The 24,402-nt window shown below is 35.6% G+C and overlaps 1 pseudogene; it reads right to left on the reverse strand.

The window, feature by feature from the left end:
- Window positions 1–465: 465 nt before the first annotated feature.
- Window positions 466–2,188, reverse strand: LOC102730995 (SNW domain-containing protein 1 pseudogene; annotated as a pseudogene).
- Between the last annotated feature and the right edge of the window lie 22,214 nt (window positions 2,189–24,402).

Consider the following 24,402-nt stretch of genomic DNA (forward strand, 5'->3'; position numbering starts at 1 on the left):
GATACATGTCTTTCTCTGATTGACTTATTTCGCTCAGCATAATACACTCCAGTTCCATCCACGTCATTGCAAATGGCAAGATTTCATTCCTTTTGATGGCTGCATAATATTCCATTGTATATATACACCACATCTTCTTTATCCATTCATCTGTCGATGGACATCTTGGCTGGGTCGTATGGTAGCTCTATTTTCAACTTTTTGAGGAACTTCCATACTGTTTTCCAGAGTGCATCAGCAGTCATTCTTACATAAAATATTAACCCCCAAATATACTAATGTCACACAAAAGGAAGTGAAGGAAGTTGTGTTAATTTCATGTGTGGGGCAGTATGTTCTATAAATGCCAAAAGGTAGAAGCACAGATGCAACCTATTCTTAAAACAAAACAACACAAAACAAAACAAAAACCTAACAGTCAAAGAATTTTCATCCTTCTTTACTCCTGTATTAAAAAGTAGTGCTGGGGTCTGACACCCAGGTTTGGCTTTTATCCTGGCCATTTACAAAGTGTTTCCCCATCTGACTTGCATCATTAGGGTTATGGATAAAAGTTCATTCACTTTGAAGAGAGGTGTATCTACTCCTCCCTCTTCTTGCCTTCATGCTTATGTTTCCTGAGGCAGCTGCTATCTAAGGGTCTTTTAGAGCCACTGTGCTGTTTGGCTACTTCCAAAAACTTGTACAAACCAAAAGGATCTTCGTCAAACTGAACTGGTCCTTCTTGGCCTTTCTGCCTATGGTCTGAACCAGAAAATTCTTTATCAGGAACAAAACTCTTGGTCTTTATTCTGGCTTCTAGGTCATCACCATACATGTCCTTGTCCAGAATTTTCCTGGACATGAAAATATTCTGGGCCATATCATTACCACCTCTCTAGGCTTAATCATAACCATTATAAATTTCATCTTCTCTACCTGCAAAACCACTGTCCACACCCTTGGATTGGTTGAAGATCCTTTGGTCATACCGGACTTCATTGGACTTCTGAGGATTGGGCACATCAGGAGCAATTACTTCACTGATATCTTGATTTTCATTTCTCTGTAGTTTTAACCTCTTATAAAGAGCTGCTCTGGAAAGATTCTCCCCCCTTGTGCTGTCTCTCCTTTCGCCTGTCATGGTGGATTGCATCCCTCTCAGGTGCCTCTCCAACCTCTTTTTCCACATGGGTTTTGATCCTAACTCCTCTCTCCCTGGCTTTCTGGGCCATTTCTCTAATTTTCTCTTCATGTTTCTCCTTTTCTTTTTGAGCCATAGTTCTCTCTACTTGAGCCCATATTTCTACAGCTTCACAAGCCTTCCAATAAGCAATATAGAGGGTTCCCCAGGCAGCTTGGCAAAGTTCTCATTGATGTGCACTGTTTGCACCCCTTTTCCATTAGCGGCCAGATGTTTGTCTAATGAAATTGTATAACCCTTTGATTTTTCCAGTTTGAAATACAAGGAGGAATCTTCCGTTCTTATTCCTTCATGGTCCTCTTTTGGCTAGGAGAACGCATGACAGGTGAAGGAGGAGAAGGTGGTTCTCAGGGAATTTTCTTATTAATCTTAAAACTTGGAGGTTCCAGTGGATCTTTCTGCATTTCCACCATCCAATTAACTCTGTTTGGCTCCAGAGTTGAAAGCCACTCCTTGTTGATATGGTGTGTGTCAAATATACTGAGCAGGAGCCAGTTTATTAGCTGCTCGAATTGGCATGGCTGCAGCAACCTTCTGTGGCATAGATTTTTCTAGGGTTATCCTTGCCTTTTCTGTTATCTCTTTAATGGCTTCTTCATCAGGTCTTTGCAGGTCTGGGTTATCTGTATTCAGATGCCTTTGGAACCAGGTCAGTGTACTTATTTTAAATGACCTTGTCTTTTGACTGCCCTTGCTGAGCAATTGCATTGTATTTAATTTTTCCTTCAGCATCCACCTGAATGGCCAGTGCATTTGACATTTTTTTCTTTCATCCCATATCCCTAGTGGACACTGGGCTACATGGATCTCTGGAAAAGTACCTCCATCTCCAAAATCCTCTAATAACTGAGATATTCAGACTTTCTGGTACCCATATGGGGAAGGTTCTCTTTGGGAGGAGACCAGTGAGGTCTGTCATAATCCCTGGGATCTTGCCTTTCCTTCAGCCTCAAGTTGGTCCTGAGGTAGCTGAGTAGATGCAGGTAAAAAGCTGGTGAGTGCCATCTTCTTCCATTTCTTTGAGCATGAGCTATAATGATTTTTAACAGATGTTCTTTACTGGTATCACCTTACCTACGGTCTTCAACACATACACTCATAATTATATTATAAACACTGTATTAGCTTTGCCGAAGCCATTTTACAGATATATTGTTTTTTCCAAAAAATAAAAATTCTAGACTTACTGGATTACTGATATTTTTATTCTTCTTTTGTTTCTTCCTTTATTTTATTTTATTTTATTTTATTTTTTTAAAGATTTTGTTTATTTATTTCACAGAGAGAGATACACAGCGAGAGAGAGAACACAAGCAGGGGGAGTGGGAGAGGGAGAAGCAGGCTTCCCGCAGAGCAGGGAGCCTGATGCGGGGCTCAATCCCAGGACTCTGGGATCACGACCTGAGCCCGAAGGAAGACGCTTAACGACTGAGCCACCCAGGCGCCACCCTCTTCCTTTATTTTAAATATTTTATACAGATACAGGGACAAGGGTTGAAATGTGACATAAATTTTCTGGAAATAGATTGTCTTGGTCGGAAAGCATAAATAAATGCTAGTACTATAATTTTTTTTCTGGTTAAAGTAGGAAAAGCATACATAAGTTAAGGTTATGAAATTAAAAACTAATTTTTATAGGGTTAATTTTTTTTTTCTTATTTTGGCTTTCTGCTTTCCTGTTTTATGACTAAGAAGAAATGTGAGGGATGCTTGGAAGCAAAATCAGCTATAGGGAGTGTGAGATCATTAGTATAAAAGAAAGAACAAAAACAACTCCCAAGGTAAAAAAGGTAAGGTGGACAACAAATGCTTAGAGAAAGATAATAAACTAGTTTTTTAGAACAAGGTTCTAGAAAAGTGAAAAATTAAGAATAGCAGATATGCTATTGATAAACTAACATATATCTTAATTTTGAATTTTATTGCTCATAATTTTCTACCTTTGTTCTTATAAAACTATTTTTTTCTTAGACAATATTCAAACCAAAAACAGTTTTCTACAGTGAATCAGGTGCTATGCATAGCATAGAACGGGGGATGATGTGCACTGGTTCATTGAATTTACAATCCAAGTTAATATTATTGTGTAATGCTTCAGCGAGTATGGTATACCTAAGAGGCAAATAAACTCTATCAGGCACCAAAGTGTCATTTGCTGTACCAGAAGAGGTAACAGAAATGGAACCCCAGTGTTCTGGAAGAAGATGTTTGCCTCTCATGGGTGATCACTAGAAACTAATTTGCTCACGGTAGGGCTGGATGACGATTGTGGCAGTTTTTCTTTACTTCTCTATATTAAGGGTGCAGGATCACAAAATTACCATTTGTATAAACCAAAGATAACATTCAAATATAAAAAGAAAACATAAATACATACACTAATACATGATCAGTAAAAATATATCACGAAGCCTCAAATTTAGTGTTTTTCTGATATATTTTATTTTTTACTTCAGTATTAGAAGAATCTGTCAAATAGAGTTGTAAGTATGGAGGACTGACTATTTCTTGGAATACCCAAGTTAACAAACAAACAAACAAAAAACTATGAATTTATGGACAGGAACAAGAAACTGTAATCTACTTGAATTTGGAGTTTACATTGGGGATGTATATATAAATCCAAGGGTAAGCTTAAGTTAACTTAAACCGATATTATTTAGATCCTTCAAACGAAGAGATTTTATAACTAAAACAATAATTTTAACATTGAGAGTATGTATTCTGTCTGTTTAACTATGGACCTACTGCTTGTAATATTTTTTTCATGATTTTCCAAGACAGAGATTCCCAAATGCTGGGGCCATTTATCATTCTTTCTTGTATACCCACAGGATGGGTAGCAATAAATGAGGAGAGAACATTGCTTGAATTATTTAACAAAATGTTTAGATAATTTCCACCCAGGAATAAAAGGATAGAACTAACATGCATAATATAGTTTCTATTAGATAGCAACTCTGATAGGTTATTTACATATGATGTCTTGTTTAATTGTAAAACTTAGAAGTATATATAATCTACACATTATCACTTTGGAATGTGAAGCTTAAATAATCATTGAAATGTCATCTGTATGTTGTGTGAACATGCTGTTCACACTTGGTCATGTCTACTACTCTTTATTTTTTTTCTTTAAATATATTATAGAAATTAAGAATAATTGGGAATTAGAAAAAAAATTATAGGAAAAAAGTTTGAGCATGTAGGTAAGAACCACAGCATATACGAGTGTAAAAATTTCATAAATGTATATTTGTAAGGCAAATAAGCTCTTAAAATAGTATTTCTTAAATGAGTGATATTATCAAAATTGTATGAGCACAGTTCACAAAAGTATACTTACCACATTTGTCACTAATTAAAATAGTGTAAACACCAGGAGGTAATGTATGCATTTGCTTGAGAATATAATTTATTTTCACTTACATAAATAATGTTTTTAGAAGGATTTCAAGTATGTAAAAAAATATATAATTAATTTAATGATTTTGTATTTATTTTACTTTTTAATACTATCTTTTCTAATGTATTTCACACTGCTCTAATATTTTTATATGAATTAAAAATTTGATTGATTCTTGGAATATCTTATAAACTGCCTTTAAAAACTTGCATTTTCAAGATTTATGCATTACAAAGTGGAATAAAAGAACTTTGTGAATAACACATAAATGTGATTGTTTAATTTATTGGAGCACATTTAAAGCATTCAAAAGCAGTCAGAAAAGTTCATAAAATTATAGCAACTGTAGATATATGGATGCCATTGTTCTAGTAAGTAATTCCTAAATCAGCATATTTTATTACTTGCCAGTCTTAATAGCTAAAACTTTATAACAAGTAATTTTTCTTTTCTGTTACCCTTATTTTAACTCCTAGTAAAGGAAAATACAGATTTTATAATTTGGCAGTATACCTTTTTACTCTGATGTTTAACCAAAATCATTAAATGTTGATTTCCAAGTAGACTTAATGGGTACTTGAGTAGAAATAATAAGCTCCTTAAATATGCCTGACTTTAAGCAGCTGATTTTACCATTTCTACAGTTCCAAAAATATCCATTTCTACTTACACAAAAGAAACAATTTCTTGCAAATCAACTCTAAATCCAAATTTATGTTGATCTTATTTACTAAATCTTATTTAACAATAAATAGTAACAACCAACACTAATGACGTTAACAAAATTTATGATTTGGCTGCCCCACCATTTAATTGGATATAATCTTTAATTATTGAAACTAATTACTTTCTATACAAAATCCATTTTATTTTTTGTTTGTGGCTTCTATATTTTACCGCATTATTCAATCTATCATCATAACTAAAAGAAGTATGAATAAAGCACATACATTGTTTCATTGAATGGATATTGAGAACAAAAATTAACTCAACTTTGATTTTTTTTTTAATATTTCAAACAAATGAACCAATTCATTGTTGGCTTAAGTACTTCCATGAACTTAATCATAATTATTAGCATATGTTGCTTGACTGAGAAGCGCTGGCTGATAGAGGAGTATCATAATGAATACAAAATAAATCCAAAGATATTTGTAAAATATGTATAAACTGTTATCATCCAGAATTTTTGATAATTATCTTACATTATAAGAAACTATGGAAAGAGCCTGGATGTCCACCAACAGATGAATGGATAAAGAAGATGTGGTATAACTAGGGTGCCTTGGTGGCCCAGTCATTAAGCATCTGTTTTTGGCTCAGTTCATGATCCCAGGGTCCTGGGATCGAGCCCCACATCAGGCTCCCTCCTGCTTCTCCCTCTCCCACTCCCCCTGCTTGTATTCCCTCTCTCGCTGTCTCTCTCTCTGTCAAATAATAAATAAAATCTTAAAAAAAAAAAGATGTGGTATATATATACAATGGAATATTATGCAGCCATCAAAAAAATGAAATCTTGCCATTTGCAAGGACATGGATAGAACTAGAGGGTATTATGCTAAGCGAAGTAAGTCAATCAGAGAAAGACAAGTATCATATGATCTCACTGATATGAGGAATTTGAGAAACAAAGCAGAGCATCATAGGGAAAGGGAAGGAAAAATGAAAGAAGATGAGAACAGAGAGGAAGACAAACTATAAGAGACTCTTAATCTCAAGAAACAACCTGAGGGGGCGCCTGGGTGGCTCAGTTGGTTGAGCGACTGCCTTGGCTCAGGTCATGATCCTGGAGTCCCTGGATCGAGTCCCGCATCGGGCTCCCTGCTCGGCAGGGAGTCTGCTTTGCCCTCTGACCCTATCCCCTCTCATGTGGTCTCTCTCATTCTCTCTCTCTCAAATAAATAAATAAAATCTTAAAAAAAAAAAGAAACAACCTGAGGGTTGCTGGAGTGGAGGGGGGTGGGAGGGTCGGGTGGCTGGGTGATGGACATTAGGGAGGGTATGTGCTATGGTGAGCGCTGTGAATTGTGTAAGACTGATGAATCACAGACTTGTCCCCCTGAAACAAATAATACATTATATGTTAATTAAAAAAAATTTCAATTAAAAAAAAAAAGAAATGGGCACTTTTATCAATTATCTCTGGAGGTTTCTGAAAGTCCCAATATATATAATTTTGGGTATCAGAGATGTTACTTAAATTGCTCAAGTTTGTTTTTTTTTTTAATTAATTTATTTATTTGAGAGAGAGAGACAAAGAGAGAGATCGAGTGGGAGAGGGAGAGAGAATCAAGCAGACTCCATGCTGAGCGGGGAGCCCAACAAAGGACTCAATCTTATGATCCAAAGATCATGACCCAGCCTAAACCAAGTTGGATGCTTAACAAACTTTGCCACCTATGCACTCCTTAAATTGCTCAAGTTTTAACAGTTTGCAGGTGGAAGGGTCAGGACATGATTCAAGACTTCACACAATGTAACATTTGTTAACATTTGTGCATGTGGTAAGCTTCTGCAGTTTCTCAGTCTCCATCACAGAACACAAACATGAATTTATGTAGCCTAGATGTCCATGAAAATAAGCCTTTTATCTACCTATCTTTAAATATAGTGCTCTAGTTTTAATTTCTGAATTTCATCTAGATGCTTTATTTAACACTATTATTTCACTGAAAAATATGTTACTAAAGAAATGAAAGTATATAGGGGCGCCTGGGTGGCTCAGTTGGTTAAGCGACTGCCTTCGGCTCAGGTCATGATCCTGGAGTCCCTGGATCGAGTCCCGCATCGGGCTCCCTGCTCGGCAGGGAGTCTGCTTCTCCCTCTGACCCTCCCCCCTCTCATGTGCTCTCTCTCTTTCTCTCAAAAGAAAAAAAAAGTCTATTTCTAGGGCGCCTGGGTGGCTCAGTCGGTTAAGCGACTGCCTTCGGCTCAGGTCATGATCCTGGAGTCCCTGGATCGAGTCCCGCATCGGGTTTCCTGCTCGGCAGGGAGTCTGCTTCTCCCTCTGACCCTCCCCCTCTCAAGTGCTCTCTCTCATTCTCTCTCTCTCAAATAAATAAATAAAATCTTAAAAAAAAAAAAGAAAGAAATGAAAGTATATAAACATTTGACAAGTCAAAGTTAATTCACTATACCCAAATTTCATTTGACCTCTACATTCAGAAAATATTTGAAAACTAACAGTAAAATCATGAGATAAAAATGAAACATTTAGTGAATAAATGCTAAATAATTACACAATTTAAAATTTTATGATCAGTGCACACATGTATTGATAGGAGGTATATACATGCAGATATATCTTTCAGTATGATATATATACACAATAATTACTGTGGTTAAATGGTAGATTTTGAATATCAAAAAATGACAGTGTTTTGCATTTTTTTCAAATTCATTGTATTCTTTTTTGAATGGCTGAAAATAATGATATCTGATATAAACTTAGCTTTCCAGTAGATGGTAGTACAGATGTTCATAAGAGAACGAGTAGTATATATTTTGAAAGGAGAGGTATTTTCAAACTCAAAAATAGCATAATAAAACTTAGTGTTAATATTAATTATGACTAAAACAATTATAGCAACTGATATATTTAATTTAAAAACTTGGAAAAGCATCAATCCCTAGAACATCAATCCTTAATATTTACCTGTGTTTATTGCTGTGACCCAAACACTGCTTAGTTCAAAAAGTCCGATTTGATGTCTCATAGTCAACACAATCTTAAATCACACATCTATAATTTTTAGCCATTACTAATAAAATGACATCGATAACCTTTATCCCTTGAGATTATCCAGTGTAATATTTTCTCTCTACCTTTGTTGATGTTTACAGTTTTCCCTGAAATAGACATTCTTGACTTAAATATTCCAAATCAGTGTTATAGAAAAGATAAAATATTCAGAAATCATCACTGGTAGGTTGTAAAAGAAAAATAATTACAATTGGGTAGAGTTGTAGGGAAAATTTTAATACCAAACAAAATTTTGATTGAGGAAATTATGTAAAGAAAGAAGGATTCCTTATATGTCTTGAAAAGAATAGATACCTAAAGGGTAATTACTAAGAAAACCTTAGCCTTGTAGTTTGCACATGTGCCTGGAATGGTTTATTTAGTACTTTCATGGGTAGCACTAGTCCAACTATGTTTTTATTATAGCATTTCCTTCATATAGTCATTGGTGTTTAATTAGGCCTCAGTAGAAGCAGGTTTAGAAATGACTTTACAAAACTACTTTGATTCAATGCTGTAATATGACATAACCTATGTGCCCTACAGTAATTATAAGCAAGTGCCTTTTTGAAGTGATGGCACACAAAGCAGCTTGGTTGTATGACCTGCTCTAGGAGCAGTATAATAGCTTCATTGGGAGTAGGCCACCTGAGCCACACAAAGACAGCAACCAGCGTTGGCTGCTCTACCAATTATCTTGGTGGGCAGGGAGCCTCTGAACGGACCTCAGCCTTGCACTAACCTTTTGCAGAAGGTCATTCTGGTACTTCTGTGTTAGGATGTAAGAATGGTCTGACATAATTCTGCCAGGCATTTTTTACAATAACAGTAATTTTCAGTTATTCCGCTGCTCTTTTGGTTCAAAGTATTGTGCTTTCCTGAACATTTCTCTTTCACATGGATGACATTTACCTAATACCATTAGGTAATTATTACTAATATTTTTGAGGACTTCAAATTTTTACTATGAAGAAGCTATCAACAGTAGTTTTCAAAGTTTTGATTTGCTTATTTATTTTTAAGTCACACAGCCTTGTGTCCAAAGGAAAACTTAGAGAATTTCATTATATAAGATTATAAAGTCAAGTTGATAGTAAGGACTGGCAGGAGAATACAGAACTTCTTCCTTCCTACCCATTCCCTGTCACTTCCCAGTTGGCAGAGGTAGTTTGAGGGAACTCATGAAAACTTACAAAAAAAGTAGAGAGAATATAGTATGCTAACATTCATTTTTAATATTGTGAACTTAGAAGAAACAGCCAATTTATAAAAATATCTCATTATGTGAAGAGTGACCAAAAGAGCAATATTTAGAAACTAAAGTTTTGTGTATCTTCATAGGAGTACTTATTCTCAAAACTTTCATTAAATCCTATCACGTTGACCAATTGTCTATTCCCAGCGGACTTTAAAGGAACACTCCCTACAACTTATCTTCAGCATACATCACAGATAACCACAAACACACAAATGCAAGACCCATAAACTACGTATGTATACATATATATACTTACAAAGACCATATTTGATTATAGCAAAAAATCTTTTGACTATCTTCATTCACACTTCAACTAGGAGAACCCTCCCCTCTCATCATAAAGTATCTTTATCATTTCTTTTCTATCTTTTTGTTTTCATAAGGAAGATGCGTCCTTTTATAGTGGGATTTCCCCCTCTTCGTACCCTATAGGTGACTCGTATAAAGATATCACTGTAGTCTGCAAACTGCAGGTTAGTCTCCATACTTCCTCCATCTCTTGTTTCTCCCCAAATCCATTTTGTATATTCCAACTTAGATGAAAATACGTACTATATATAATTAGTTTCAACATATACAATATGAGTATATATAAATCTCATTCCTGCTGAATTCAAACCTCCAAAAACCTGGTCCAACTCTCTTGTAAGGCTTACAGACTTATTTCCTGAAATGTATTATAAAGGTCAAACAAGTTGGACCTTTTGATCTTCTGTTCTATGGGAAAGGTCCTATAGCCAATTAGTAGAATCTATTCCATTGTTGTAGGTCTTACTCAAAGGGCATCTTTAAATCAAACATTCACTGATACACCCACTTGGAAAATTTTATTACTGTCTGAAATCCTACAGAATATGATATAATTTTCATGGTGATTTGCCTACCTTCCTTGTATTTTAGTTTTTATCTTCTATACTTAATTAAAGATCATGAAATTTTGTAGCAATGAGTTATTTATCCTTATATTCTGGATTTTCTGGCAAAGACTAAACATAAAAGAGGGCAAGAGTTGTAAATGTAAAAAAGTAAAAGAAAAATATTTGTTAACTGAACTCACAAATGCACTTAATTAGTATTAGAAATTAAATAATTGTTTTGGTGTAACAAAGTAATTGAGTAGAGAAGTGAAAAGAAGTTTAAAAATTTTTTGACAATCAGTTCTGGAAAATAAAATTTCAATAAAATATTTACCTGAATGTCAAATAGAAAAACATATAAGTGTATCAGATATTACTGCTTCTCCTTTATATTCTATGAAATATTACCATAACATTACCATTATTCAAATTCACTATTTACAATGCTGCAATCATTTTGTATTATTTCTCTGTACTAGCAAAAGAAAACAAAGACATGCATTTGTGTAGGAGTTTATAATATAAAGTGGATGGTAATAGAGAAGATAGAATTAATACACAAAAGTCTTATGACATGGCAACAGATGTAATTAAATATTTACTTTCATTTTTTTGCCTTTTTATTATTAATAGTCTTCAGAAGAATTTGCATGTGTTTTATTGTTCTTTAGGGCATAAATTGGTGATGTAAAAGTTATATTTATGACACTATGAATTAATTGCTAGAAACATGTTCTAATTTAACTACATGACCAAAGTACAGTCAGGGATATTAATCATATTCACCTTTTAAACATGAAAAAAATCAACTTTATCCCCATGAATAATTTCTTCTACTAAAAGTTGGTTAACTCAATATGAGCTGTAGTTCTTGAGGGAATAAGGGTCTTATTCAAATAATTTGTTTTCTTGGGTAATGACTTGTGACATTATTAATAGTTTATGTCTAGTATTACAAAGTTGGCCCTCACAAATTTTAGATCAGTCTGGTTCTTTGTGTATGATTAAACTATGTTTCTTTCAACTGATTAGCCATACCTTGGTTATTTATACAACACATTCTATGAAAATAAAATTATTTGAGAAATCTATGAGATTAATTGAAAAAATATAACAATTTTTTATTTTTAAATCAAAAAATCTATTTTGGATTTTTTTTAATTTATTGACACAGAGAGAGAGAGCACAAGCAGGGGGAGTGGTAGGCAGAGAGAGAAGAAGGCTCCCCGCTGAGTAAGGAGCCCAATGTGGGGCTGGATCCCAGGACCCGGGGATCATGACCTGAGCCAAAGGCAGCCACTTAACTGACTGAGTCACCCAGGCCACCCCCATAAAATCCATTTTGAAAGAGATAAGCAGTATTGGAAAACATTTAAAAACTACAAAGCAAAATATATGAGATTTAGACAAACACTGAGGAAGAGATTTGTGTATTTATTGTTTCTTATTGAAGTTACTATTACTAAACAGTCCCTTTTTTCAAAGTGCTTGGGATTTAGAATGTTTTAAGAGTAGTATTTCACAGAAATGAAAACAAATTAAATATTTTATATTAAAAAAAGGTAAGTCATGGACTGAAAATAATGTGTATAGTGAATGGCAAAAGTTATAAGAAAATGTCTACAAATCTTATATACTATGTTTCAAATATTGTTCCCTTTTGCATACCTATTAGACAGTAGGAAAAAAGGAGAGCTTACAAGAAAAATGAGACCTGTGTACCATCCTTTCCCCAAAATATGACCAAGAATCAAGGCTTTTTGACAAAATCTAATTTTAGCATTCTCTATGCCAACTTTCTTGCCTTCTCTTAGCAATCCTATTTGAGATGAGATCTAGGTGAAGCATGAGGTCAAAACCAGTTCTGTGAGATCCTGGTCAACTGTCTCTTGGCTTCATCTTCTATCGTGTTTGGTCTGCCGGTCTAGACTCGCCTAACAAACACATTTACACTTTATGTTTCCTCTTTTTATTTTCAGGAATGTTTTCAACCTCTAATCTGTGGGACAAACCTAGGTAGTCAATACTTTGAACTAAATAAGACTCATGGGACATAGCTGGTAGTTCTTTCCCTGACAGCGAATAAAATCTCCCATATGCTCATGTCTTTTCTGGTCATTCCTAAGCAATTCAGAGGCCTACAGTCAATTTAAATTGCAAATATACTCTCAATTTAGAAAGTAAAGTTTTTCAGAACTGATAATCAAAACTCCTAGCCTGAATTTAAATTAATATCTTCTTTTTTTTTCACTTACTAACCATGTTTCCTGATATTTCTGAAATTGAAGCATAGAGAAGAAAGAGAATAATCTAACTAGGTCTGTGCACAATGTCCCCTTCTCAGCAAAGACTTATTTAAAGATTATAGTTTATATCATGATAATGCATAGTGTTTCTTCACAGACTTTTTTGTTGGACCTGTCCATGATAGGTTCCTAGACAAAACAGTGCTAGTTTTTTTTGGCTGGCCAATTCCAATTCCACCTAACCTTCTGCCTCTGTTAGCATACCCCATAGCCTCTAAATGCTGGATTGTCCTAGGCTTTTCCTTTGTTCTCTAGAGTGGACTAGGCATGGTGGCAGAGCTGGAAGTTATTATGAGCTCAGTAGCATCAGCTATCTCACCAAAATTGACTTTGTGATTGCCACTCTTGACCTACAAGCAATAGAAACAAATGCTGAGTCCATAAAACCAAACTTCGAGGAGACCAGCCAACCTTTTGGTAAAAGTGCCTAACATCAGTCACCTTCATGCCCAGAACTGGCAAATTTTCCTCCTGACTAGGGTAAAATATGGGTTTGCCTTTCCTTCCCATTGTACTTCAGCCAGCACCACTATCTGTGTGTGTAAAGAGGACCTTATGTTATGGGATCTTGCATAGTATCGCCAAGTCTGAGAGAAAAAATTAAACCTAAGGAAAGGCAGCAGTGGTTACAAAACATGGGATCAACTGCTACTACTACACATTACACCATCCAGAAGCTACTAGATACATATATGGGTGCAAAAGAATGGCCTCTTGAAGATGCAGCAAGGCATCAGCTTAGAGACAGCACTTGGTCAAAAGGCAACACTCTCTGTCATTCAGGATGCGATTTCAGTCCTCTGAGACCTTGAACAGAGAACCCAACTAAGCTACGCCCAGACCCCTGACTTACAGAAACTGAGATAATAAATGGGTGTAGTTTTAATCTCCTAACTTTGTAATAATTTGTTACATAGCATAGAACACTAATACAACTCCTTTTATATTGAAAGCTCTCCGCTGATAAATCACTTGAACAAGAATCTTCATCTTAGATTTTTCTTCTCGGTAACATAAAACTAAGACACCATCTTAGGCAGGATTTCTTCTTTTTATTTCTACTATGATTGCTCATCTGGTCTCCAGGATTCCTGCGTCCTTGACCTGTTGTCATAAGGCAAAGCAGTTATTTCCCTGATACCACCTTTTACTCTTTGATGCAAATCATGTTCACTTTCTAAAATGTGAATCATGTAACTATCCCCTGGATCAACTCAGTCACACACACACACACACACACACACACATCATTATATATCAAATTCAGTGAGTGGTCCATCTGAAGCCTCTCTCAGTAATCATTGGTTTAAGAGTGATGGGTATTAAGGAGGGCACGTACTGAATGGAGCACTGGGTATTACACGCAAACAATGAATCATGGAACACTACATCAAAAACTAATGATGTAATATATGGTGATTAACATAACATAATAAAATAAAATTTAAAAAAAGAGTTAGTACCCCTTATAGCTTCATCTTGAAAGGTAGGAAAGTGAGATTCAGAGCACGATTCTTTTGAAAGAAATTTTCCAAACCAAATCCACTCAGTCACCAATATTTCAAAACACTGATATGCCTGATAGAGAAGAATATTGGGATCTATAATGGTTTTGTACTATGTCCACCTAACTAAGCCATAACTATAATTACAATCTTTTCCCTTTGTGGTTCCATGTGCAGGGTGGTCACAAGAGAAATTCTTGGGAGATTTTTAAGTTGGAAGCAAAGCAGCAGTCATTATACTAGGAAAAGGTTATAATGCCTGGTGTCACTGTAACTCTAACACATTCCTGTAGTTGTCCTGTCTCACTCTGTCGGTAGGAGACAATAGCTGGGTTCACAGACAATTGCCTTTCTCTTTTAGGTAATTCAAGTTCTAGGTCAGCTACGTGTATAACTCTGTATAAAGACCCCAGATTCTTCTGCAGGTCAAACCATGTCATTGATATTGGATACAGTTAGGAACAGTTGAGGGCTTCAATTTGTCCTTGTAGGTTTTCAATTGTCCTGTGAGTTCTAGTTCTCCATTATTTCATGTTCAACTTTTCTTCCTAACTGCCAGCCCTGTGACAGTGGCTTCAGGCTCACCAACACGCACAAAGGCAAAAACCTGGCACAGACTTTTTTACCAGCTCCCACAACTATATCAAGTCTAATCTTTACAATAATTCAAATATGAAATATGTATAATTTTCATATTGTGAAAACTTACACAGGACTCCTACTGATTCTATTTTCCTAGTCAAATTCTTACAGGTATGGGCACCTACTCTCAAATTTCCACATGATATGAATCTGACATAGATAATATCTATTTATATCTTATGTATCTTTTACATAGGCTTCTGATTTCTACTGTGTTTAATCATTAGCAAGAGCATTCAGTGCCTATTTGTAGCATTGTCAGTGTTTTATTTATTTATTTATTTTTTGTCAGTGTTTTATATTTGCCATTAATGTTATACTTCCTCAGTCACAGGACACTCATGGGGCAAGTGCACACCCTCTCAGGGTCTGATCATGCGCACATGCATGCAATTAACCCCCCAGCTGCCAGGTTTCCTCTCCTACCAGCCACTAGACCAAGGCACAGTGCCTCACTTGAGGGTTGTGAAATCGATCTCCACTTCCAACAAATCACCACCTCAATACATGGTGGAAGGGTGACCTCCAAGGGGTTCCAACCTCCGTGCTCAACACCTGGATCAAAGATAGGCAAGAGGCTCAAAGTTGCTCACCAAACATATCATGGCGCAATGCCAACCCAGGATGAGGATGACCACCACCTCCTCCTTGAGATGCCATGGTGTGTGCAGGCCCATGCCTCCCCTCCTCACACTTGCACTCAGATCCCCACAAGGAATAGAAGGCAATAACATTGGGGCACCTGGGTGGCTCAGTCGGTTAGGCGACTGCCTTCGGCGCGGGTCATGATCCTGGAGTCCCGGCATCGAGTCCCGCATCTGGCTCCCTGCTCGGCAGGGAGTCTGCTTCTCCCTCTGACCCTCCCCCCTCTCATGCTCTCTCTATCTCATTCTCTCTCTCAAATAAATAAATAAATAAAATCTTTAAAAAAAAAAAAACATTTCTGTTGGGTGCCTGGGTGGCTCAGTTGGTTAAGTGACTGCCTTTGGCTCAGGTCATGATCCTGGAGTCCCGGGATTGAGTCCCGCATCGGGCTCCCTGCTCGGCGGGGAGTCTGCTTCTCCCTCTGACCCTCCCCCCTCTCATGCTCTCTCTATCTCATTCTCTCTCTCAAATAAATAAATAAAATCTTAAAAAAAAAAAGAAGGCAATAACATTTTGTTATGTCTAAAAATATTGAATCACTGATGTACACCTGACACTAATAGAGTATTTATGTCAATTATACTTCAATTAAAAAAAAGTAGAGGAGTAAAAAAAAAAAAGCAATAACAGAATGCAGGCTTTCTCCTTTCTTCCCCTCTGCTTACACAAATAAGTCAAGGGTGAGGGTGGCAAAGGTGAGGGTAGGTCAGGAAAACCATTGGGACACCAGGGGGTGGGAAAAAAAAAAAAAAAAACTATGAAGAATACATCCTGGGAGGGCAACATGTGGGATTGGAAAATGTGAGCCCAATTGCTAAGACCCTAGAGTATGCTTCATTATCCCACCAAGCATCGCTTAAAGAAATCCAAAGGCAAAATTATTAAGAATTTCAAGACAGTGAACAGAAAGCACTTAATTATGAGCATGTGCTCTTTTGACTGAGGGGCTCTGTGCATCTGTGCTGTTCACAAGCTCAAGAAGCCAGCCCTGATTCCTATGTGTATGGGGCTCAGAGCAAATACTTCACTTTATTTAACTTTTGGGAAAAATAAATCTGCATAATGTAACTCATGTAGTATTTGCCGAGAAAACCATGTATACTGGTTTGATATTCTATATATAGTGAAACACTTTTTAGAAATAAAGTTTCCATATTTAACAGAGTATAGAATTAAAGCTCTATGCAAAAGTATAATAGAATTCAGCATAAAGTGGAATTTTATAAACTTTTTCTCTGAACTCAGCCTTGAAGTATGAATGATAGAATTTCAAAGTTGAAGTTCATGAAAGGCAAATGTACATTATACCACTGAAGGTTATTGCATTAATTTAGTGACTAGTATGGAAATCCCAATGCAAATGTGCTCACTTTCAAACTAGATATTCGTGAACAACCTAGTTGTTGTCAAGACTAATTCCTAAGATAATTTGACATTGCTGTTACATGAATCTAAATCCATATTCATTTACATCCTCAGAAATATACACCATCATAACAGATATAATGCTCACTGGGTTTTAATTCCACTAAAGGTTTGAGTTTTCCATCTCCATTTTGTTTCAGGCTGACCTATTTAACAAAAAACTAAAATAGCCGCTGGGGGATAATCTTTATATAGGCAAATTTGACAAAAGATTTAGGGAGGGGCACACATCCTTTAGATGAGGCAGTGAAAAGCTCATTTAAGAAGATCAATCAGGAAATAATTAGCCTCAGGATATTTGAAAGTGAAATAGCCAGTTTGGGATTAGAGGTGAGAGAGAGAAAAAGAGGGTCAAGGTTCCTGAGAATGTTCTTATCTCTAACAATCTTGATTTAGTCTCTAAGGAATAGGACCTGCCTATCATCCTAGTTTTTACAAGTTTTCATCAGATGCAAAATTTTACTTTTTTTTGTCTTTGTTAAGAAGCAAAAATGAGCTATTTTATGACCTGGCTTACGACAATAAAATTTAGGCATAATATCTTTCCTCAATTATAAAGCCAATCATTTTACTTCAGGAATGAATGTTGTAAATCAAGATAAAAGAATATTAGCAGTTTAAATTCTGTATAACATTTGCCAAAACGAAGTGAAATTGTTTAAGAAATAGTATTACTCGGGCGCCTGGGTGGCTCAGATGGTTAAGCGTCTGCCTTCGGCTCAGGTCATGATCCCAGGGTCCTGGGATCGAGTCCCACATCGGGCTCCCTGCTCCTTGGGAGCCTGCTTCTCCCTCTGCCTCTCTCTCTCTCTCTCTCTCTCTCTCTGTCTCTCATGAATAAATAAATAAAATCTTTAAAAAAAAAAAGAAATAGTATTACTCTGGGCGCCTGGGTGGCTCAGATGGTTAAGCGTCTGCCTTCGGCTCAGGTCATGATCCCAGGGTCCTGGGATTGAGTCCCACATAGGGCTCCCCGCTGAGCGGGGAGCCTGCTTCTCCCTCTGACCCTCTCCCCTCTCATGCTGTTTCTCTCTCACTCGCTCTCTAAAAAATAAATAAAATCTTAAAAAAAAAAAAAAAAGAAATAGTATTACTCTAACAGTTACTATTGTCCATAAAGGCGATCTGGATAAAGTTGAATTTGTATAAAAGCAGTTACAACATATCTGTTCAGATGCTCCAGAGTTTCTCAGGGTCTCCTGTGAATGGACTTTGGTACCACCAGTTGGCATTCTTACAAGCTATGGCCCATCAGAACATGCCAAGTCATCCTCTTTTTTACTTTTGATATTTCATTTGTTTTTATATGTTCTTTATTTTTTTAAACTTTCTCATGTTTTTCTTTCTGATGGGGGTTATTTTATTCTTCCATTTTTTTCATTCCTCCACTATTTCTCCTTTTAACCAAGTGCAAACTAACTGCCATTTGCTCAGAAGTATACTTTAATCTTAGATGGTTATTTTCTCTCATCAGCTCCTTTGGTTGATTCCCCTTTATGTTTTGTTGTTGTTACTGCTTTCAGTTGATAGTTATGTTCCATGAGACAGAAAAAAAAAAAAATAACCATGGATAATATATTTTAATTATGATCCAGTTTTTAATCCTGTACACTTTCACATGCAGATCAGTTTGCTCATTGATATATAACACATTTTTAAGGCTTTTTATTCATTGGTATTCTTTTCACATTTCCTAGTAAAGGTAAAAGTCTTGCTTCAATTTATCTTGCCGCTTTCCCCTCCCCCCTTCCCTTCTATAAAGCCGATGAACAAAGTGCTCAAGCACGGCAACCCTATCAGCCCTTAGTGGGCCTATAGCTTTCTGAATCGAAATCCGATAAATATATATTGAATACCTCTCATTTTCTAAAATGAGGATGAACGGAAAATGGATGCTCCACTCAAGCTAAAAATGAGTCCATTATTGTACTGTGTTTTACATTCCTCAATAGAGGCAGGCAAGTAGTATGACCGTAGTCAGGGCACCTACCTGTCACTCAAAGCCGAGAACAATGATATCTTGGCTGACTCCTGAAGGACATGTAAAAGTTTACCACCAGCTGAAGAAGAGGGACGAGAATGCCACCCAGAGCACGCAGGATGTGCAAAGGCTCCAATGTGAGAAAGAAAATGATGAGTTGTGGAACTTACTGCGCCTAGGAAATAGTAAAGGGACTGGGTTGGGGAGAGGAAAAAGAAATGCTGGCAAGAGATGAGGACAGGAGTCAAAAATTCAAGTACCTACCGGGTCAAATCTTAAGAAGCAATAAACATTTATTTCTTTGGGTGGAAACAAACTGTAAGACTATAATAGAAACCTATATGAAATTATAGCTTAGGGAACTATTGCTTCTAAATCACAATTCCATCCTCTGCTCTGCTAGTGCTGAGGCTGAGCGTCTGCAAAAGACGGGTCTACTTTGACAACTGACTTCTGGTTAGAATGTGTTAGCACAGGGGATTTAGGGTGATTGAAAGGTGCAAGGAGAACGGAGGAGGCTTTCTCCTTATTTGCTGGCTGCTGGTCCTGCAACAAATCTCCTCAGCAGTTGTGGGTCCTAGCCTCTGGCTTCTTTGAGCATCCCTAGAACCAGCTTTACTGTGCTCCCTCAAACGGCCAGCAGCTGCCCTGGCTCCAGCTGGGAAAGCCGTTTTTCTTCTTCCCTCTAAAATCTGATCAACCCAACTTTTTCCCCTTATATCCTCCAGACTTGGGACTGTTAGCTACGCCATACAGTTACCTCTAAGTGTACCTCTGTGTTTTTGCTCTGGCCTCACTTCTGTAACAGGTGCATAACGTACTGTCAAATGAAATACCTCCTGTTTAAATATTTAACATGTATTCTGTTTCCTGGCTGATACAGTAACTATAACTTAAATTCAACATTTCAAAGCATTCACATTTAAAATAGAAATAAATCATTGTCAATGATAGCTTTGGACCAGAAATCTGATATATATATATATATATATTTTTTTTTTTCTGCAAAATGTCAGTATCAATTCTTGTAATTCGGTTTTTTTTTTTTTGATTTGCCCGTCAGAATTCGTTCTTGAATTTTTCAGTTGAAATTAGTGCTTTATGTACTGATTATTTTTGTTTGTTTTGTGTTCTTTATGATTGATTAAGGTTCATAATGGAAAACGGCTCTTGGAAATGTTTCTTAAAATACAACCTGCCTTGTGTTCCATTTCCAAAGTTTTATTGTCACATCGATTAAGAGGCTATCATAGTCCAAATTTGAGCAACAGAAATGATAGAATAAAAATTTGGTAATAAGAAATTGTAATGATTTATTAAAATCTGTTATCACTTTAATACTGTTAATAAAATTTTATGAGAGCTACAAATATCTATTTAAATAGCATACTATCAACTATGATTACATATACTACCTTATTTAAGCCTCGTAATAACTTATCAAAGCCTCAAAATATATTAAAAAGTTCTATAGCCGATTCAGAAAGTGGTGCGTTACGTGTGGATGTTAAGGAATTGGTCTGTTTGAGCACAGCACAGGTATCCTTTTCAATTCTGTAGCACACTTTGGACAACTAATCTGATTCTTTCGGTTTCAAATTAAAATGCCATTTTAGTTAATAGGAACGGTACTTAGTAAATTTGTTTAAATTTATAGTTAACAGTATTTTGTAACACTCAGAACTTTCTAACAAAATGTACCACAGTTTTTCCTTATCTTTAAGCTATTATTTAATTACTTTTGCTTTTTGAAGAGTAGAACTGACAACTTCAAGGTTTAAATTATGTTTAAACCATAATTTACATGTTTATTTTCCTAGGATGAAACTGGTACTGTCCATCATGAATTAACTCATTTAAGTACATATATAAGTACATATACACTCACACTCATATATGCATATATATGTTTTTTAATATGTAGTGAAGCTAACGACATCTCCTCTAGATGGGGGTTGGGGGGAAGATCCAATTTTCAATATTAAGAAAGAAAGAAAGGCTTAAGGAATAAAATATTGTCTGTTAGATAGTTATGGGAGATCTTTGCCTGAAAGAGATTTACTGTGTGTTCAATTCATACCTGGGCACTCTGGTGAAATGATATTTTTTTCCTTTGCATTACTTCAATCAATAACTTGCTCATTCTTTATACTGTATAGAGTTGATCATTACTATTCCATATGACTCATCATACTCTTGTATTTACCTAAAAGAAACTCTTCACCAAGAGATATGTTTGAGAACGTTTAAAGCAGCACTATTCCTAATACTGGAAACCTAATGCTAACTCAAATACCAGAAAATGCCAACTTTGTTTCCGTACGTGGAGGATGAAAATAAACTGTGGCAAAGTCACACAATAGAACATTATTACAAATGAACTCTAACCAGTTGCAAGATATAGATGAATACTAGCAATATAATACTGAATTTAAAAATCCCCCTAGGATGGGATGCCTGGATGGCTCAGTCATTTAAGTGTCTGCCTTGTGCTCAGGTCATGATCCCAGGGTCCTGGGGTCGAGCCCCGCATCGGGCTCCCTGTTCAGCGGGGAGTCTGCTTCTCCCTCTCCCTCTGCTCCTCCCCCTGCTTGTGCTCTCTCTCTCTCTCTCTTTCAAAAATAAATAAATAAATTCTTTTAAAAAATAAAAAATAAATAAAATAAAATAAAAATAAAAAATAAATGAAAAGTCTAGGAAACACATATCCTTTCAATAAAGTTAAAAAAACTTTTAGCAACACATGTATTTTAAAATACATACACAAATATATATATATATATATATTTAAAAGCAAGAATATGACAAAGCAAATGAATCACAAAACAATGTGATTCATTTTAAAGTCAATAAGATTAAAGCATGACTGACATAATTATTGGATTGGTTTATAACAGAGATTGTATCCATAAGTCATTTGAAATATGTATAGTAAGGTCAATGTAGATTGAAAATAAATTACACATTTTTGTTAGGCATATCCAGAAAAGCTACCAAAATTTACAGAGGCATGATATTTCAATATATTTATTCTATATACAACTATCTATACAACCTACCTACCAATTATCTATTTAACTAATGATTTTTATTTTATCTCTCCAGCTCAAATTTATGAAAAACAGAATTGTAGATGGAGAGAGCATTTTGACCTGAATATCCAATTGACAAAGTTGCAAGCCTCCAAGTATGTGCTTTGAAAACCACACTGTAGTTATGAGTTGAGTAATTTTTAAAGTGTATTTTTCTGGTGTTCTTTAAGTGTAAGCCTAATTTTCTGCAATATAAAATAAATAAATTTCACCCAAATTCTTCTTAGTAAAATAAAATTACATATACTTGCTTTTGCATACATGGGTAGATAAATAAATGTTCTAAAGTCACTGGCATATGTGAATAGTCTAGAACATAGTCTCAAGAGCTTAAGAAGATTATTTTAGTCACTGTTTTACCCCAGAATCCAGAATATTACCTGAACATAATAGGAGTTCCATAATTAGTTGAAATAAGTACTGAATGGGCATAAGACTATTAACATTTGTTATCATGCCAGATAGAGATTTTAAAAGAAAATTGTTTTTTCAGGTATGGAAATTTGCTATTTTAATTGCTTGTCTTCAAAATTATTATTTTAAATGTACCAGGTTATTTCCCAATTGAGACTCAAAATTTACTTTCCTTTATTAAAGTCTCATCTATTTTCTTTTTTATTGCAACAGATTGTTTTACTTTCTTAATTATATTATTTACAGAACATATTATGAAAATGTTTTAAAAGTTGCAAAATTTCACCCAAACTTAGTCTGCTCCTTATATAACATAGTATACCTCCATATACCTGATTTTTAAGACAGTTTGGAATAATTAATTCTTGTTATCTATATATCTAGAATTTTCTTCATGACATCTGAAAAAACTTTTTTATTCCAAAAAATCTTTATCCTCTTTTGACAATCTAAAGAGTAGGGTTAGTGCTAAAATTTAAAACAGTACAATAAATTGGAATATCCAATTTAGGTCAGAATTTTGGATTTCTATCATTTTTCTTTCCTCATATGGTATTCATAGAGTTTCACTATATTCTACTCAGTATGTAAACCAGCAAGCACATTCTGAATAAGACAACTTTCTATGTTCTAAGAGAACATTCTATGAAGTTGAAGAGCACAGGATTCTATAAATAGGTGCTTGAAAATTGCTTAGTATCTTTAATAGATCATAAAATACATAGCAGGCTATAAGAGCAGATGTAAGTATTAGTTAAACTGAAGTAAAATATGACTAAAAATAAACAAAGATTAAAAGAAAAAAAAACCCTTTAACTGGAAAACTGGAGTTTATTAAAGTACTTTCCTTTGATATGTTTGTATGCTTTTATTCTATGGTATATACATTAGTATGTCAGATTTTCATGGAATATCTTACTCCTTAGATAGTGGTGATAAGAGATTATTAGATAAAATAATTTCTAAAATTTGTCAGACCTTATGAAGCAGAAAATAAGGCATAGATGGTTTCTAGTAGTTTAACAAACATTTCTAAAGCTTACTTGTTTGGGGAGTTTTTGAAGCCAATACAAAGGGATGAGAATATTTGGGGAATTTTTATTTTATTTCATTTTATTTTAACTACTGGTGTATGCTATTTTTTTTTCCTTCAAGGAAATCAGAATCCTAGAAGATGTTGTAGCCAATCATAGTGTAACCAGGTGGCTATAACCCAAGGCTTAATGGGACCATGAACTCCCTGGTCTTGCCAAGGAACTGGAGGCAATGAGCCCACTGAGGAACCAGAACATGAGGGATGCTGAAATAATCTTTCATTTGCTCAAGGAATGTATTTCAGTGCATGAGTTTACTGCTTAACGCCACCTTCTGACACCATTTAAGAATCCTCAATACTAATATCCATATACTGTAGTATTTGTTTCAGAGGTACAGGTCTGTGATTCAACAGTCTTACACAATTCACAGCACTCACCATAGCACATACCCTCCCCAATGTCTATCACCCAGCCACCCCATCCCTCCCACCCCTCACCACGCCAGCAACCCTCAGTTTGTTTCCTGAAATTAAGAATTCCTCATATCAGTGAGATCATATGATACATGTCTTTCTCTGATTGACTTATTTCGCTCAGCATAATACCCTCCAGTTCCATCCACATCGTTGCAAATGGCAAGATTAAAAAAAGAAGAAGATAGCAGGAGGGGAAGAATGAAGGGGGTAGGGAATCGGAGGGGGAGAGGAACCATGAGAGACTATGGACTCTGAGAAACAAACTGGGGGTTCTGGAGGGGAGGGGGTGGGGGGATGGGTTAGCCTGGTGATGGGTATTAAAGAGGGCAGGTTCTTCATGGAGCGCTGGGTGTTACACGCAAACAATGAATCATGGAACACTACATCAAAAACTAATGATGTAATATATGGTGATTAACATAACATAATAATA

This window comes from Leptonychotes weddellii, chromosome 2, assembly GCF_054177405.1.
Source record: "Leptonychotes weddellii isolate Sample4059 chromosome 2, ASM5417740v2, whole genome shotgun sequence".
Lineage (NCBI taxonomy): Eukaryota > Metazoa > Chordata > Mammalia > Carnivora > Phocidae > Leptonychotes > Leptonychotes weddellii.